Source organism: Calypte anna, chromosome 1 (assembly GCF_003957555.1).
Source record: "Calypte anna isolate BGI_N300 chromosome 1, bCalAnn1_v1.p, whole genome shotgun sequence".
NCBI classification, from domain to species: domain Eukaryota; kingdom Metazoa; phylum Chordata; class Aves; order Apodiformes; family Trochilidae; genus Calypte; species Calypte anna.
Window position 1 is genome coordinate 42,499,942 of NC_044244.1, and position 16,919 is coordinate 42,516,860.

At 38.4% G+C, this 16,919-nt stretch overlaps 1 protein-coding gene across 3 annotated transcripts in view; it reads right to left on the reverse strand.

Annotated features, from left to right (window-relative positions):
* RASSF8 (Ras association domain family member 8) overlaps nucleotides 1-16,919 on the reverse strand; it is an 88,152-nt gene that overhangs the window by 32,218 nt on the left and 39,015 nt on the right. For 2 of the 3 annotated variants that reach the window (XM_030449801.1, XM_030449810.1), the window contains exon 2: nucleotides 16,300-16,390. The gene's annotated coding sequence lies outside the window, so the exon portion shown is untranslated. Of the gene's footprint in view, nucleotides 1-3,745; nucleotides 3,783-16,299; nucleotides 16,391-16,919 lie in introns of all 3 variants that reach the window. The other variant, XM_030449818.1, reaches the window with a different exon arrangement.

Here is a 16,919-nt window from a genome sequence, read left to right on the forward strand (position 1 = left end):
TTAGAACTTTGCCACAGATCTTAACAAAAAGAACCTGACCAGTTTTCCTTTCAAGAGAAGTGGCTGCTGGGAGTTCTAATCTTTATTGATATGCAGCTATGAAGTGCACAATACCAGATAACATTAGGAGGCCAGAATGGCTTATTAAGCACAATTACCTAAAAAGCAATCTAAATCCTGGAAAGAATTCAAGGCAAAGTGCCTACAGAAAGTTTCTGGTATTTTTAAGACAGTAAGAAAATAAAGATCTAAAGTTATTCAAAATATAAAGTACTGATGAGTCCAGACATCCAAAACATGACATTTAGATTAAAAAACCAAAACAAAAAACCCCAACAATTACTTAAGTACAATATATCAGAAAAAAGAATTAGTGTCTTTTCTTTTTCAATAAGCAAATTGAAAAGCCACATGAAACATCAATGTTAAGATTACCCATATGCTTTGAAGCACTTTCTCAAAAAGAAGTTATCTGGTTCCTCTAAAGGGGGCATAAGCCTTTAGCAATCCTGGGGAATAGTTCAGCATTCTGTGGTTTGGATCTCTTCTGCACAGTTGTACATCAGGTTTTCTTGGTTTTCCATTTAAAACAGAGCACACAAGTGAGTTTTACATTACGTGCATTATATTTTATGCAGGCCAGCATTAAAAAAAAACCCCAACCAAAACCCAAAAGAACAGTGCAGATCTTGGGACATCTGAATTACTGAAGAGGTGACAAGAAGGCCTATGGTTTCAATAGCAACTAATTTAAGATTGTTCACATAGCACATTTCTATGTGTTTCATATGTTCAGGGGGCTTAAATTTCCAGAAACTGCTGGGGCCTCAAGCTGTGTGACTTCAATATTTTCAAACACCTCAAACAGAGTGGTCCCAAACAGATGTACTTCAGTGACTCAAAAATGCTGGTCTCACTTGCTAAGATGCTCATTCTCTGTTTTTATTTTGGTTAAGGTTTTCACTGCATATTTTCATGCTAAGGACAAACCCTTTTTGTGTTAATTATTTTAGATGCCCGAAGTTCAATAATTTTCCAAGGAATCTCTGGCAATTCAAGTCATTGAAAGTATGCTCCTCCTCCCACTTTCTTCTCTCCTTCTCAGTCCTAGAACAACTTCTAGTGTCATGATCCCTCCTCACAAAAAGATTACATTGTGACAAAGTGTAATATGGAAAGACCAAGGTTGTGGAATCACTACTGATTTAATTCTTCATTATCTTTTCCCTTCCTTCTGCTGCATAAACGATGCAGCCACTGGTACAGACAGAACTGAGCAGCCTCTACAATAGCCCAATAAGGCAAGATAATAATTGAAAACATCTTGAAGAGGCTTGATACATGCAAAGACAACACATAGCTATTATGATTAACTTTAGATTAAATGCTATTGTATATTATACAAGGAATGTATTAGGATGATTACAATAATTTAATGGCTATCTGCTAGAAACCAAGTGACAAAACAGGCATTGTAATAGAATTTGCAATGATAGTTCTTAGCATTTCATGATCCTGCTTCTCAACACATCTCCGTACACTGAAAACCAGGATTGCTTGAACCTTTATCATTTCAGAGTGGAACGTTCTTATGTAAAAAGTGTTGCACTTAAAGGTACCCAATGCTTAAGCCTTTCAAAAGGCTGTTTCTGTAATACCATGTTCAGTTGCACACCTCTGCAGGGAAGGCACTAGAAGAGGCAAGATTGTGAGGCATCAATCAGCCTTCCATCAGAAATGGGAAGATACCAGACTGCCTCTGAGCCCCTAGAAGGCATTTCTAGACTCTGCTGTATACACAGTAGTGTGCCTGTTCAACTCAAACTCCTGCTCAGATTTTGGCTCACACACAGCCAGAGCTGAGGCCTGACGCATGCTGGGGGCAGCACCCTTAGGTCCAAGCAAGGCCAGCACACGGGCAGGATGCAGTGGCCAGCAAGAGCCAAAGGTCAATGTGCAGCCATTACCACTGACAGCCTGATGCCACCTGCAGCCATAATCTTTGCATCCTGGTTGTCCAGAAGTTTCTTCAGAATGTGCTAACTCCTGAAGATGGTACAGAAGAAACTTCTGAACTAAAAGGTATCTAATATGTCAGCTTACTTAAAAAAGCTTTTGAAGCAGATCCAACAGCAGCTGGACTGTGAGGCTTTGGTACTTTCCAGCGTGACACAGGGGACACCTGCACTATAACAGAGAAGAAAGGATGTGTACTTTCACTATCAGTTAAGTAACTGTTTTGGTCATGGATGAATGAGTTACGAGTTATGAGTAGCAAGTAATGAATTAGAGAACTTGTGAATTATAAACCACATAAATTAATTGATGAATCTGTGAATTCATGTATTAAACTAGTCTGTACAAAGGAGACAGAGCCCTTGTTTATCATGCTTGTTTTCTTTCCAAATGAGCTCATAAAATAAAGCTTAATTTACAGAGTATGTTGTCCTATAAATTTGAGGGATCCAAATGGACTGTGACAGCTTCATACTGATATTGGTACGAAAAGAATGAGCGCTTCACAATATTCCAATCAGGAAGTTTTTGGATTGGTTTCCTCTTTTTGTTTTTAGACGCAATGTAGCGTCATTTTGAATGCAGCAACATTTTGAAAAGAAAGGATTAAACTTGATCTTAATGGAAGAAATCCAGTCCTCTGACGTAAAGATCACCATAAGGTCACTTTTTATGTGTTTTCACCGTAACCTTAATTTGAGTGTTATTTCCTCATCAACATAATTACCAGCCTAAACTTTAACCTGGAACAGCTACTATTATCTGAGAATTCATCTGTGTATGCAACCAGCACAGCCAATAGTAGATAGTGGTAGATTGGATTTCTTTGTAAAATGAAATTATGTTGCACATAGATTACAAGAAGAAAATTACAATCAAAACTTTCAGCTTTTATTTTTGTTCCCAACCAATCTCTGCCTATAGAGGAAGCAGTCTGCTCTCATTGCAGTATCGGCAACCTTTGGATGTAGTCAAGTCAGTTGTCCTCCCAGGGGAATAAAGACAAATTCTATGTATGGAAACTCAGGACTTTCTACCCCCTATGTGGGAGTACTCTGTAGAAGAGAAAGCATTTATTTAAAAACAACGTTGGAGCTGAAGTCCTGCTTGTTCAACTATTTGCAGTCCTTCCACTTACAAAAGCTCACTGGGATCCTAGAGACAAAGCAGCTGAAGCACTTAGGCTGAACTAACCAAACCTGAGAGCTTTCACTGTTAGTAACATAGTTTCTTGCTTTAGTAGTGCTTTAATACTAGGTGTATCCAGACACAATACCTCCAAGCTATTTCTGAAATCTTTGCTTTCACAAAGTTGAGGCACGTATAGCTATGGCACAAAGCTACAGTCATACGATCTGATGCTTTTTACCAGAGAAAAAAAAAAAAAGCTAGAGAACAGTATCACTTCACCCAAATTCCACTGCAAGGGCTGGGGTCATAGTGTTTCCATGTGCAAACACCATGTGGTATATCCTGCACTCTGCTGACAAGAAGCAACCTAATACTAGGATTCTGCCTACTAAACAAACAATATTGTAATCCACTTTCAGCTGTACAGTAACTGCTGTGCTCTGTCAAAACATACTTTTAAGGATAAACATGCTAAGAAAACCTGCAGAAAAAAAGATCAGACACTAGCTCTGGGTTATAAGGCTATCTTCCACATTTCATGACGCCTCAGAAAACAAGCTTGCATAAATGCACAAGAAATGGGGGTGTGAGTTCTTACCTTTGCATCAGAACAAATGCACTGCTGCATCAGCATTCTGAAGAATATTATTTAGAGTAACAGTGTCAGAATAGGTATCTGAGCAGCATGGTTTCAGACTTGAAACCAAACTCCAGCGAGTAGTACTTCGACTTCTAAAACTGGAAAGTTTCAGAAAGCAGTATTTAAGACAGCAATGAGTGACACTGACTGGAAACAATTCCCTGTGGTTACACTTGCAGGTAAAGACAGACCAAGAAGATGACATGCTGGACATTACTACATTCCTTCTGGGCTCCAGGGATGGACTTCCTAAAACCTGCAGTGCCAGAGCTCCCTATTCAGCACAGCAAAAGGACAGAGGTATCTGGGAACAGCCACTGCACAGCCCATGTGCCCAAACCCCTCAGAGACAGATACACGCGCAAACATGTCTCCTGCATGTGGGCTCTTCAGTCAGGCCAGGTGAGGATGGGGAATGTGCACAGCTCCTCCTTCTCAGGAATTTGGTTTTGAACCAAGACCCTGGGACAAGGACAAGGCTATATGCAGAAGCTCAAAGCATTTACCCCTGTAGTGGGAGAGCAAGGGTTTCAGACTTTGCTTTGCTTGAAGTGCCTCAAACATCATCTCTTACTTTCAGATAAGTATTACATTATACAACAGCATGTAGCATTCCTCTTGTCATGAAGCCAAAAAGGAAACACCAATGCAACTGCAGAAAATGCAAGAGGGATTTTAGCTCTACAAATCTGGTAATTAAAGGCATTCTTATGCTGCAAAACAATTTTCAGTTCTTAATACTGCTTACAGAATTTGGATTAAAAAAAATTCCTTTCATAGACATAAGTACACAGTCCTGGCAACAAAGATTAGAACTCAGGAAGGTCACACTGTAGTTTTTCCAAAGCATAGAGAGAAAAATGTGCATCAGAATCTCTAGTACAGTATCACCAGGTGAACATTAGATTAACATTCAGAGGGTGGAAAAAATCAAGTGTCTAAAAACTAGACTGGATGTATAACCATAAGAAAGTTACACTTTTATGAAAAAACCCTCTCATTTAGTATTCTGAAACCACTAACTCGAGGAAGGAAAGAAAGCCTGAAGACATACAACTTTCATACTAAAAAATAAGCCAAAAATATAATTCACTAATAATCTTTTAGATTTTAAAAAAAATTAATATACCACGGGGACAGCAAATCTTGAATAAAGCATGCTCCAAAGCACAACAGTGTATCAGCTTCATTCTAGGACAAGCTTTGGACAAGTAGTGGATCATCTAGTCCAGTCTCAGAAGTTCTCTCCATCCTAAATTGTTCTATGTTGTTTGCCTGCCAACATATAAGGGCAGGTTAATACAAACACATGCATAATGTGTTAACACATACAAACACTGACTGTGTTTAGCTTACTGGAAACAACTTTTAAGTTGTGGGTCAAGTAAGACTGATTGTTCCAATGAATCAGCACCAGAACCCATAATTAAGTTCTGATTTCAGCATCCAGGAAGCAGTCAACACACAGTTAAACCTTCCATCATGTTATGCCAACATAAATACTAAGACTTCTTGTTTCTGCTGACACTTCTCCTTGTGATGCTGAGTGCAGTACAATATGATTGGTAGATAATGTTCAGCAACCAGTCTTTTTTTAAAAAAAAACAAAACAAAACAAAACAAAGTTGTTTGCAGAGGTCAAGTTGCCCCTCAAGAACTTTATGAAAGAGAATTTTGCCTTGAAGCCCAATCCTAGTTATCTAAAACTATGATTAATTTTAACCTTAAAGTTGTCTCTGCCAGGCAGAAGCATCAAGGATGCTGCCTTGGTCCAAACACAGTGGTGGAAAGCACTCAGTTTCTCAAATGGGGGGAGCCTACCATAGAAAAACATTATTTCCAACTCACTGAAAGACAATAGATTGCTCAAAAACTTCTGAAATAGCCCAGCATGAAGAAGTTTTTATTAACATAGTGCTTATGAGATCTGCACAAAACTTTCTTATAACCTACTTATGTCCTGTGGCATTAGTGCCAGCTCACTGCAAGAACATGGGGAAAGAGACTAAAATTGCACAAAAGAAGATGTAGACTGAGCTTCAGGCTCCAAGATCCTTAGTCTGTCCTAGAGCAATACCTGTGTAAAGACTACAGGAATTGTCTTTCTGAGGTCAATCTACAGTCTCAATATTTAGCCAGGCATTGGTACACAGAAAAACCCCACACTCCAAAACCTCTGCATGACTCCTGAGAGAACAAAAATCAGCTAGCAGGCCATAATGACTAATTACACACAGGTATTGCAGCAAGATAAGGCTAAAGAAAATGGAGAACACTTTAACACAAAGTAAAGTTTAATTGAAAATAGGAAACTTCAATTCAATTCAAATCCAGTTTAGTGTAAATCACTGCCAGTGGAGCTTATCCTATAAAGTAGGGATCTAGCACAACATTCCTTTTGCTTAGCAGAGGAATCGATCCAAATAGGCCAAAAGTCAGATGTCAGCTAGAGTGGAGGGGGGGAATAAAGTATTGAGACACACACAGGTCCTGTTAAATAGAGAAGTGAATGTAATGACAACTAAACAGAACACCACAGCACTCAAATCCTCCCAGCTTCAAACCAGAGAGGTGAAGCTAGGAGGTAAAGTGTTGCTGATAAGGGAAGGAAAAAGTTATGCTGCTATAATGTCTTTATACACATTTTATAGCCCTGCAAAGGGCTACACTGCAATTCAAAAGCATATTTTACCAATGCTACGTGTATCTCAGAACTGAGGTAAGGAAAAAAAAATTACAGATTTAATTGAGAATCTCTGACTAACAGACTAGACTTTTTATGTCACTGAAAAAAAAAATAAAATCTAAGCCACGTGTGATAGACTATGATGTACAGTTCACTTCCCATGTTATTTTAAAACCTCGATTTTTCTTTACCTGTAAAGCACTTCCATAACATGCTACTGGCACTGAGATAGCCAAGAAAAGTTGGTGGTTTAAGCAATTCTGTGGGTATTTTTGACATATCTCCAAGGAAAGTAATGGCATTTGAGATAGCACTAAAAAACCACATTAGCAACTATATTTTCTACATAAAGTTCTTTTTCCAGTTAAACCATAGTTTTTGGATCAGCTGCATGTAAGGCTATGTTTACATAGCCACCACAGAATTGAAAATGGTAAGTTTATTATCTTACTCACAAATATCTGTATTTTCCCCTTTGACCACACACGCTGCAAGATGGAAACTTACCAGTTATTTTTCTAGAGGTTCCCTGCATTCACATTAAGAGTTTTCTATTCTGCAGAACAATGCTTCAGTGAAAGAAATGTAAGATTCTTTAGCTATAAAGACAGCAAAAAAACACCAGTCCTGTAATGATAATATTTATGAGTATATTGAAGAGATTGAACTCAAGACTGTTTAACTACACTACACACAGCTGATGTCCTTATTCTTTGCTTTCTTCTAATAAAACCCTGGTACTTTTGACTTTGATGTTAGCCTTTGAGATATAAAACAAACAAGGAAGAAGGGCGATTTCTTTTCCTTACCAAATTCTGAAATACATTTCATGACCTCCCAAGGATCTTTCCTGCCAGTACTTTCTATAATTATGTGGAAGAGGTAGAAAAGTATGTGTAGGAGCAAGGAAATTACATAGCTTCCATGTACTAAGTGGCAGGCAGAGATTTATGACTTTGGCTGACAAGGACTCCCACACTGTGTTGTTTTTCAGAATCAATAAATAAGTTATGCAAACCCTTCTGAAAAACTCTGATAACACTACATTTGGCAAAGATACTTCTCTGGGGGCTGAAACAACCCTGTTAATATGCACATGAAGCATATGAAGTAACCCAACAAAACTGCAAAAGCATTTTTGTCACATCTTAGTTTGAGAGTCTGTACTACCACATACACTTATTTATATCCCTGGTTTGCACTGTCTACATGAAGGAGCTGAGTTAGAACATGCACAAGCATATTGATCAGCATATCATAGCAATAAATGCATCACTAACATATGGCATGGCCAAAAGTAGCCTACACATGCTCTAGACATGGACTGCCAGATTGCTTTCAGCAACAGAGATGTAGGGATTTACAAGCAGTGTTCCATCTTTAATACAACTCACATCCCAAACTCAAGAAGATCATCCAGGTTTACTCAGAGAGTGAGCAGAGAACTAAGCCAACATCACAAGTAAACAAGTGATCTACTTTAACACAGGACATGGCTCTTGCATTCACTTGGATGCCACAACTTACTTCAAAGAGAGGGCTGGAGTGGCATGGAAGGGAGGAGACACAGAGGCCACACACACTGCACAGGCTGTTTATTGGGAAACAAGCTCCAGCCACACCACTCCCCAGACCCGAAACTGAACAACTCCCATTTTTCTAAGATGTCTAATCTGAAAAAAAAACATTATAATCACTGGCTACACTGAAGTGCCAAGGCCATATTAATTGCTACATTAGGTTACATAAATAGTGCCTTTGTTTCTATATTTAAAATTCTAACAAGCTTTTTTAAATCTCTTCTAGATTATACTTGGAAATAGTTGAAAATGGTAAATAAACTTCATCTGTAGCAAACCCTCAGTAGAATAACACATTTCAGCTTCCTGACATTTTCCTAAGATGTCAATCTTCTGGTGTTTGCATAATTAAATGACCAGAACCAATAATCCAAACAATTTGTTTGTGTTACAGGACAGGCACTAACAGCATTTTCTCTTCAAGAACTATTACAGTTATCTGACCTTGTCTGAGCCTCAAAATCAAGTGCATTTCTTGTACATTTTTAAATCAAGTCCAAAACATAGAGAATAGTACTACTTTCACAGAAAAAAAAAAATCCAAACCTATACACAAATGGAACATCCCTATGTTCCTCATTTACTGAAAAATCTGTTTAAGCAGAGTCATTAATGATCTGTTTTCCTGCTTGGAGAGACAGGGTTATAGAAACATCTAAACAACATGTAATACCTTTTTCCAGCATGGGGAAGTGTAGGCTTACATACAGCACTTGTGCTTTTGTCACTCTCTTTTTACCTTTTAAATCAAAAAGGTTACAAAAAACTTTCAGCATCTATTGTCTGACATGTTTGAGAATAAGATAACTCCACTTCAATTAATAACAGCTTAATAAACTAAATCAATATAACAGTGTTGGACTTTGGAAATAAGGTTCTTGGATATGGTCAGAGAAGACATATTGACAAAATTTACTGCATAATCCATGAAGACCACCATGATTTACAAAATCTCTTTTTCCACTCATGAATACAGAGAGCCAGAAGCCTAAAAAGGCTCTAAAGCATGATTCACTTTGTACATTCTAGTAGATTCACAGGAGAATTAAGCATACACATAGTGCCTCTTGAGAGTAAGGATGTAACTATAAACACCTTAAAAAAATATGACATTCCTCCAAATAAAAGCACAAGTGGAATAGTTACAAACATCTTCAGCTACATTCTGACTTCATATCGAGTATTTGTGCTAAAACTATTTAGTATTATTCATTCAATACTGTAAGTGCACACGTGAATGGTATCAGTTCTTTACCAATATCCTCATTTAAGAAATCTTTATCATTTTTCTGGATAGGAGAAGCTCCCATGCCCTAAGAAATTGTGCTAAATATAAGACTAAAGGATTCTTAGGAAATCATTTCAGACACCCTCCTATTTCATGTGCATAACTAAGGTGCTCCTTGCAGCAGGGACTGAAGCCTTGGGAATCTCCCAAAGACACAGCTGTCAGGAGACAAGGAAGCAAGCTGTCCCAGTGTATCCAGTCCAGGAGATTCAGTTTAGGAAATCCTGCAGTCTGGTTTTGTCAGAAATGTCAACTTAAATGACTCTGGCAAAGGAGAGGCTTGAAACATATTTAGCAATATGCTCACCACTGATCTGTTAAACAAAAATATAATGGGACAAGTTCAGGTAGTCTTACAACTTTGTTCCCCTTCCTGCCTTATAAACAAAATTGATAGGAAAGCCTGGGTATGAAACCAAAAGCTGGGGGGGTGGGGGGAGGGAAGATTTTGTGGGGGTGGTAAAACCCCAACAATTTATCTTAATTTAAAAGGACTTAGCTGGTTAACCAGAGGAAAAAAAAATGAAAAAAATTAACCCAAAACAAAACACTCTGAAAATAGTAATTCCTCATCCAGCAAAAAGAGACACACAGAACTGGAGAATATTTGCTTTTAGAAGCAATTTGAGATCTTAACATTTTGGTTTTGTCTGCCACCACATGGACCTTCAGTCTTTTTTTATGAAGACACAAAGCTTTGCTTTATGGAATTCAAAAGGATGCTTTGTCCAAAATGTAATAATCCTGCTACAGGTGACAGGTGTCAGGCTTGGCCAGCTCAGTGACAAGTTCAATAGCTTCCTAGAGAAGCTTTAAGACTAATTAAAAGTCTCCTCAGACCTAGGCAAAAGTTATACAAATCCAAAATTAATTTTGAAAAGGAAGCAAGATAGGCATCCAGGTTTCTCTTCCACTTTAATGACAAATGATCTGATTATTAAAAGTTTAATGTATTTGTAAGAGAGATTTTTGCAGAACTGACAAAGATAGTAGCAAAATGTAGTAAAATTTAAAGTCTATTTTCTAATTCTTACTTCAAGATACCAATTACTAAGGCATGTTTCCTTAACAACTAAAATTCAAAAGTTAAACTTTTATTGCTTTAAAGCATAGAAATCCTGATTTTTAAACATTGTGAGGAGCGGAACTGCCAAGCCAAGATGACATTCTATCAGAATGTCATCTGTTCAAGAACAGTTTCTTTCCTGACAAAGAAATTATTGTGTATTGCAGTGCAAAAATCAGTACTATCTTGGTAGTTGAAGGCTGGAAAAACTACATTTTTACTTACTGCTATGCAAACATCAAGTGAAAAAGCTTTGAACTGTTAGAAGTTGGGTAATAGGCATAAACTTTCCTCTCAAATGTTTAATGGCTGTGTATCATTAAACACCCATCAGGTGAGGTCTTCTACATCTTGCTACTACAGAGATTAGAATATTGCAGAATTCACTGATGATTAATAAATTAATAAAAAACAAACTGTGACATCAAAAAGGTCAGCCAGGTTAACTTTAAATACAGAGTCCACAGGACAGAAAAAAACAACCCAACAAATGGAGCAATTTCAAACCTTGCTCAAGAACTTCAGGAAAAGGTTTGCATGTAACACTCTGGGCTTGGACATAGCAGCCCATGTCTGATGTAGTAAAGAAAGAAGAAGAAAAATCAGGCTTTCCTGGGTCTTCATTAAAGTGGCATTTCCACACACCACCCTCCCTGTCATTTATTACCAATGATTCTGTCCTTGTTTCCAGACAGACTGTCTCCACTTACATTCCATTTTCAGTTTGCCCTCAGTCGGCAAGAAAATGATGAGTTCCAATTATGAAAAAAACACTGGCAGAATTATTTTTTTTTTAAATATAAGGCCAGTATTTTTCTCAGGAACATGGCTGTAGTATTCAACTTTAAATGCATTCCAGAAACTTGGTGTACTGGTGCTGCAAATGTAGGCAAACCACTTAGATTTGGGTATCAGATCTGAGTTTTGTGCCAGGACAGATTTACATAGGATAGTAAGAAAAGGAAAAAACCCCAAAACAACCTTAAATGAGAAAATAAGAAACTACACATAATAAAACTGTGAAGAAATGAGGAAAAGGGAAGAAACAGAGATGCCTACATCATGGTGTGTTTAACTTCAGCTACGCTGTTCCACCAGTCTGAACAAGTGCAAGGTCATTAAAGAGCTGCAACAGATAGCAAGGGAACAAGAGGCACATTGTGCAGTATTCAACTCTGGAGTGGGGAACAGAGAGACAGAAGAGATGAAAAGTACTTCTTGTAATCCAAAGAATGTGGCAAAATTCAAGGATCTCAGTGATAACATTGTCACAGCAATCCTCTTTTATTTTCTGTGCTGACTCAATCCAAAGACAGTATGAGAAAAGCACTTGTGGAGTAAGCAGAAAGGTGCAAGAGAAGCAATGAAAATGTGGAAGGTATTGAGATTATTTCACTTCTCAACCAGAACTTCCTGGCATGCAAGAGAAAATCTCTCCTTGAAGTAGCCATCATTTTAAAAAGCACCCAGGAACTTGTCCCAGCTCTTAATTTCTTTCAGCAGATACTGACACCAAAGATAAAGGGGGGGAAATCACGAGATCAGTGAATGAGAGATTTTCTGACTCATAACCAGGGACATTCAGATGAAAAAAAGAAAAAAATCTGCTCTGCTTACATGACAGAAATATGGTTCTGGAAGGGAGCACACTCAGGTTTTTCAGTCCAGACAGTAGTAGAAGTCTCTCTCCAGCTCAGGAAGGTCAAACACATCCACTTCATGAAAAACACAGGCCACAAAACACTTCAGTAGTTACAGCTGGAGGACACAAATTAAGTCTCTATGCTGCAACACTGAAGTCTGGATTTGTTACTTATTAACACTCCCAGAAAATGTAGTACTGCCACTGCTCAAAACAATGAAGTAACAAGCTACTAGTAAAAGCCTCTGGAGTGTCTCTCAAAGGTTTTTTTCAGCTGCATTGTGTGAATTAAATTAATTTAGAAAGCTATCAGACATAGAATGAATTTCAATGAAAAAGTAAGTCTAATTCTCAAGAAGGTCTATTTTTGTACACTTTTCATATTTGAACCTTAAGTACTGGAAGAAAAAAATCCTCAGAGAGTCACTTCTCTGTTTTGAAATCAAGACACAATTGAAATTCTCATTTAGCAACCAAATGCTTCACTGAGAAGTGCAAGGGTCCTAGACCATCTACTGCTCCCCAAAAAACCCCTTGTCCTAAACTAGTCCCACAATATCTGCACTTTCAGGTTCTTTAGATGGCCTCAAACCTGCCCTTCTCCTCTCCTGCAGAGGGGGGGATCTTCTTTCTCCCAGTCCCTACCTTTAGCTTCTGCAACTTGAAGGGGTTTGGTTGGATTCCTTGCCAATGAAGACTGAGTAAAAAAATCACTGAGCTTTCTTCATATCCCACAAGACCAGGTCTCCTGCTTCCTTCTGGAGAGGCCTGACATTTTTCCTAGTCTTCCTTTTATCACTGACCTGTAGAAGCTTCTCTTGTTACCTTTGATGTCCCTGGCCAGAATTAATTCTGTCTGGGCTTTAGCTTTCCTACCTTGATCCCAAGCTGCTAGGATGACTACTTCATACTCTGCCCAAGCTTCTTGTCCTTGCTTTCACCCTCTGTAGACTTTCTTTTTACATCTAAGTTTGTCCAGGAGCTCCTTATTCATCCATGCAGGCCTTCTGGCATTCTTGCCTGCCTTCCTCTTTGTTGGGACGCATTGCTTCTGGGTATGGACGAGGTGATCTTTGAATACTGATCAGCTTTCTTGGCCTCCTCTCCCTTCCAGAGCTTTATCTCATGCTACCCCACTAAGCAGATTCCTGAATAGGTCAAATTCTGCTCTCCTGAACTGCCAGGTAGTAAGCTTGCCATGCACCCTCCTTGCAGCTTACCTTTGCTAGTAAAGACTTCAAGGCCAATTACAACTGAGATTATGATTCACAAAAGGAAACAGTTTGCATCATTGCAAAGTTTTAGCATAAGGAAAAAACCTCCCCTACATGACTTATATGTAGAAACAGCAAAAGTGAGAAGGGTAGTGTCCCTGTGGAAGAACAGGGAGCAGGATCCAAAACCTTGACAGATGCTGTTCTGACAAGATAAAAGACAAGAAATACACTGGACATGAAAATTCCTAATCTATAAAAATAAAAGGAACAAGAAATCACTGCAAATGTCCAGGGAAGAACAAAAAGGTTGCAAGAATACTTTATAGTTCTCCTGAAAGCCCTGTTGGCTCCCAACTGGTCACACCTTCAGCATCCCCAGGTGTGACTTGTATTTATCTGCCTCAACAGGATTTCTCTTCCACTTTTTAGTCTCCACAGCTTTGTGGAAAGGAGTTCCAAAAATCTAATCCTTGAAGTATGAGGAATTACCTGCTTTTTGTTTGTTCTGATCTATGTTCCTATTCCTATTTGAAGTCCACTGGTTCTTCTGATGCCAGGATGAATAGATTAAGTTCTGTTTGCCTTCTTCTCATTCATCATTTTGTAGTCATCCCTCCTACACTGAGCTGGTTTTTTGGACTGAAATGTCCTAGCTTGCTAAATTGCTCACATCTCTCATCATCTTTGCTACCCCACACGTAAAGTTCTACTGCCTTCTCTCTGAGAAGAGGGAACCAACATGCAGAAACTATCAAAAACATAAGGGAACCACAGATTTATATGAGTATAATGTTGGCTTTCTTTGCAATTTTATTGATTGACACTGAATAAAAGTGATATTAATTTTTTTTTTAACAAAATCTGTTACAACTCCATGATTTCAGCTGGGAAAAGATATTTTGATAAACCACATACTACAAGATGACCCTTTGTCTCATGCACCAAAATAGACAAGAAAGTCACAGGAAAACAAAGTAGATTAGTGAGGCTTAGGAAGAAAATTGGTTTATTCAAAATAAGTGAAGGTAAGCAACTAATTCTCTCCATGTGAGGATAGACAAGCACCATGTTGATGAATGGCACAGACACACACCTCCTGCTCTCATACAACAAAATAATTCAGACCGTAACTCCCATGCCTCCTTTCAAAGTGACAAATAAAGGAGTGACACTCTAGTCACCTGGCAGCTAGCCACAGGCTTGCTCCACTGAGAGGAATTTACTGAAATAATAGTCACAACAAATACTCAAAGATTTTAACTTGGCAGAAGAAAACCTGACTGAATACCATCACATTCTAGGTTTCCTGGAGCTACAGGTTAACACACACACACCACGTACATATATATATATGTATATCCATATGCACACTCTGGGTAAACACATCAGGGAAAAATAATAGTCCAGTGTAAATTGTAAATTCTATATGCTGTTTTAGTCAACAGGACTATCTTCATTGTGGCACTATTCCAACATACAGAATCACCACATTCTTTAACAAGAATATCTTGCTGGTTGCAAGCAGCAATTAATACTATCAAAATGTCTGTTTTTGAAGAGATACATAACACACCTAGAACGTGAGACTGAAAGTACTTTAATGAATAACCAGAAAGACCTCACAAATACAAGACATCTTAAGACACTGTCAGTCTCTAAAGCTAGACTCCAAAGCAACACAGCATTTTTAATGCTGTACATATCTACATGCATACACACACACATGCTGCACTTCAGCAAAGCTCCTATATAGTAGACACAGCACAATTTACACAGGCATATGCATATTTCTACTAGTTAACATTCTACAATGTGTTACCGACAATGAAAGTAAATACTTTGTCATGCAATATTACTGCCTATGCTTCCAGGGCTGGAAAAACCACCAGGGATTGTGTGCTTCAGCCTTTCCTTTAATAAGAAAAGCTACTGTACATTTATGCTTGCTTGTACTTCTGATGCATGGAACTTAAATATGAGACAAGCTATTCATTTGGCAAATGATCATAGTGCTTTAATCTGTTTAGTTATACTGGTCCCTCATCTACTTCACTCATCAATGGAATACTAACTAAATACTGCATTTGCAGGAGAAGTTATAGAATGGTATTCTATACATAAAAATGCTGAAGGTGTGACTGGTATAAAAATTACCACTGAAAAGCTGCCATATGTACATAAGACAGATTAGCTTTAAGTAAGGCCTGTAAATGGTGACAAGCCAGAGAACAAACTGCATTCTGCTCAGACTCCAAAATGCATTAAGCAAAGTAAATTTCCCCAGTTGCTTCATCACTTATGCCATAAACCAAAAACCTCAAAATTCAAAGCAATATGAAAGGTAATACTAATGTTTAATCTGACAGTGTATATTTTTATTGCGTTAAATTCTAAGTTCTGATCTTTCTGCTATATTGAAAAACAATTACATTGTCAGGAAAAACCATAACCTGCTACTGTTTTCTTTTCCTGACATCTGAAAACACCCCTGTCTTCAAATAAAGTCAAGACCTGTATTAAACCAAAGAGGATCAGGGCCCTCTGCTCAGAGCACATCTATGGCACAACCCAAAAGGCAGCTGCAGGCTGCATTCTCCAACTCCATGTGCAGTCACAGCTCACTGCCTGACCCACAAGTCCCCCACTGAGAGCTGCTGCCCAAGAGGAGCTGACAGACAGAGAAGTCAGGGACAAGAGCATCCTCAGGGCACACTTCTCAGAGACAAGTTAGCCTTGGGTCTCCCTCTCACACAGCTGGAGGGGGCATGTACATAGAGATCAGGGGAGAGATAAATTTAGCAGGACTGTTGAAGGTCTGCTTCAAAACAGCACTGTTTTGAGAAAACAGCTGTTGCACAGAGCAGGGGAGCTGAGATCTTGCTCAGATTTCTAATGTTAGGTAGAAAGAGGGAACAATGAATATAGATTTATGAAGTTCTTCACACTTTAAAATTCTTGGCATGTACTTTGTGCAAGTCCTTGCAGAAGGAAGAAGAAAAACTGTTATTTGAAGTTTCTTGGTCAGTTTCTTACCTGCAGATGAAGTCAGAGAGAGATGTCTGCTTACACAGTGGGTTTAGGGCAATCTGCTACTCCAGGCATCGGAATCAACTCTGCTGACCAGCTAGAAGAAAAAATTGAAACACATAATGCATAAGTAGAACTGTCTTCTGGAGGGTAAAGTCCCATTCCCTCCTCCCTTTAATGCTTTGGAAAAAAGTGTTCACCTATAGATGTGTATATGTAGCAGCCTCTGACATACAACTGGTATTTTATTTCTTGAAAGTAAGTTCAAAAGAAATATGGAATGCCACACTTAATTTCTTAGCTCTTAAACCTGGTATGACATTCTCATGCTATAAATAACTAAGTGTGGTAAACAACATTTCTACAGCTTTCCAGAACATCAAGAAAAAAAACTAAGTGCTGTATTAGGTAGTCACGAGCCTCTACCACTGCTAAATTATAAATATAGGAGATTATTTCACAATCTTCTTTCCCAGTTTTCTTTTTAAGGAAAACCATCCTCAAACTGGAGGTGCTCCAGACATAAAAACCTCCCAAGTACTCTGAAACTGCACACCCTGGCTCCCCCCCTGCAGTAGTGAATCATGGCCAATACTTGCATATGAACTCAAACAAACTAGGCAAAG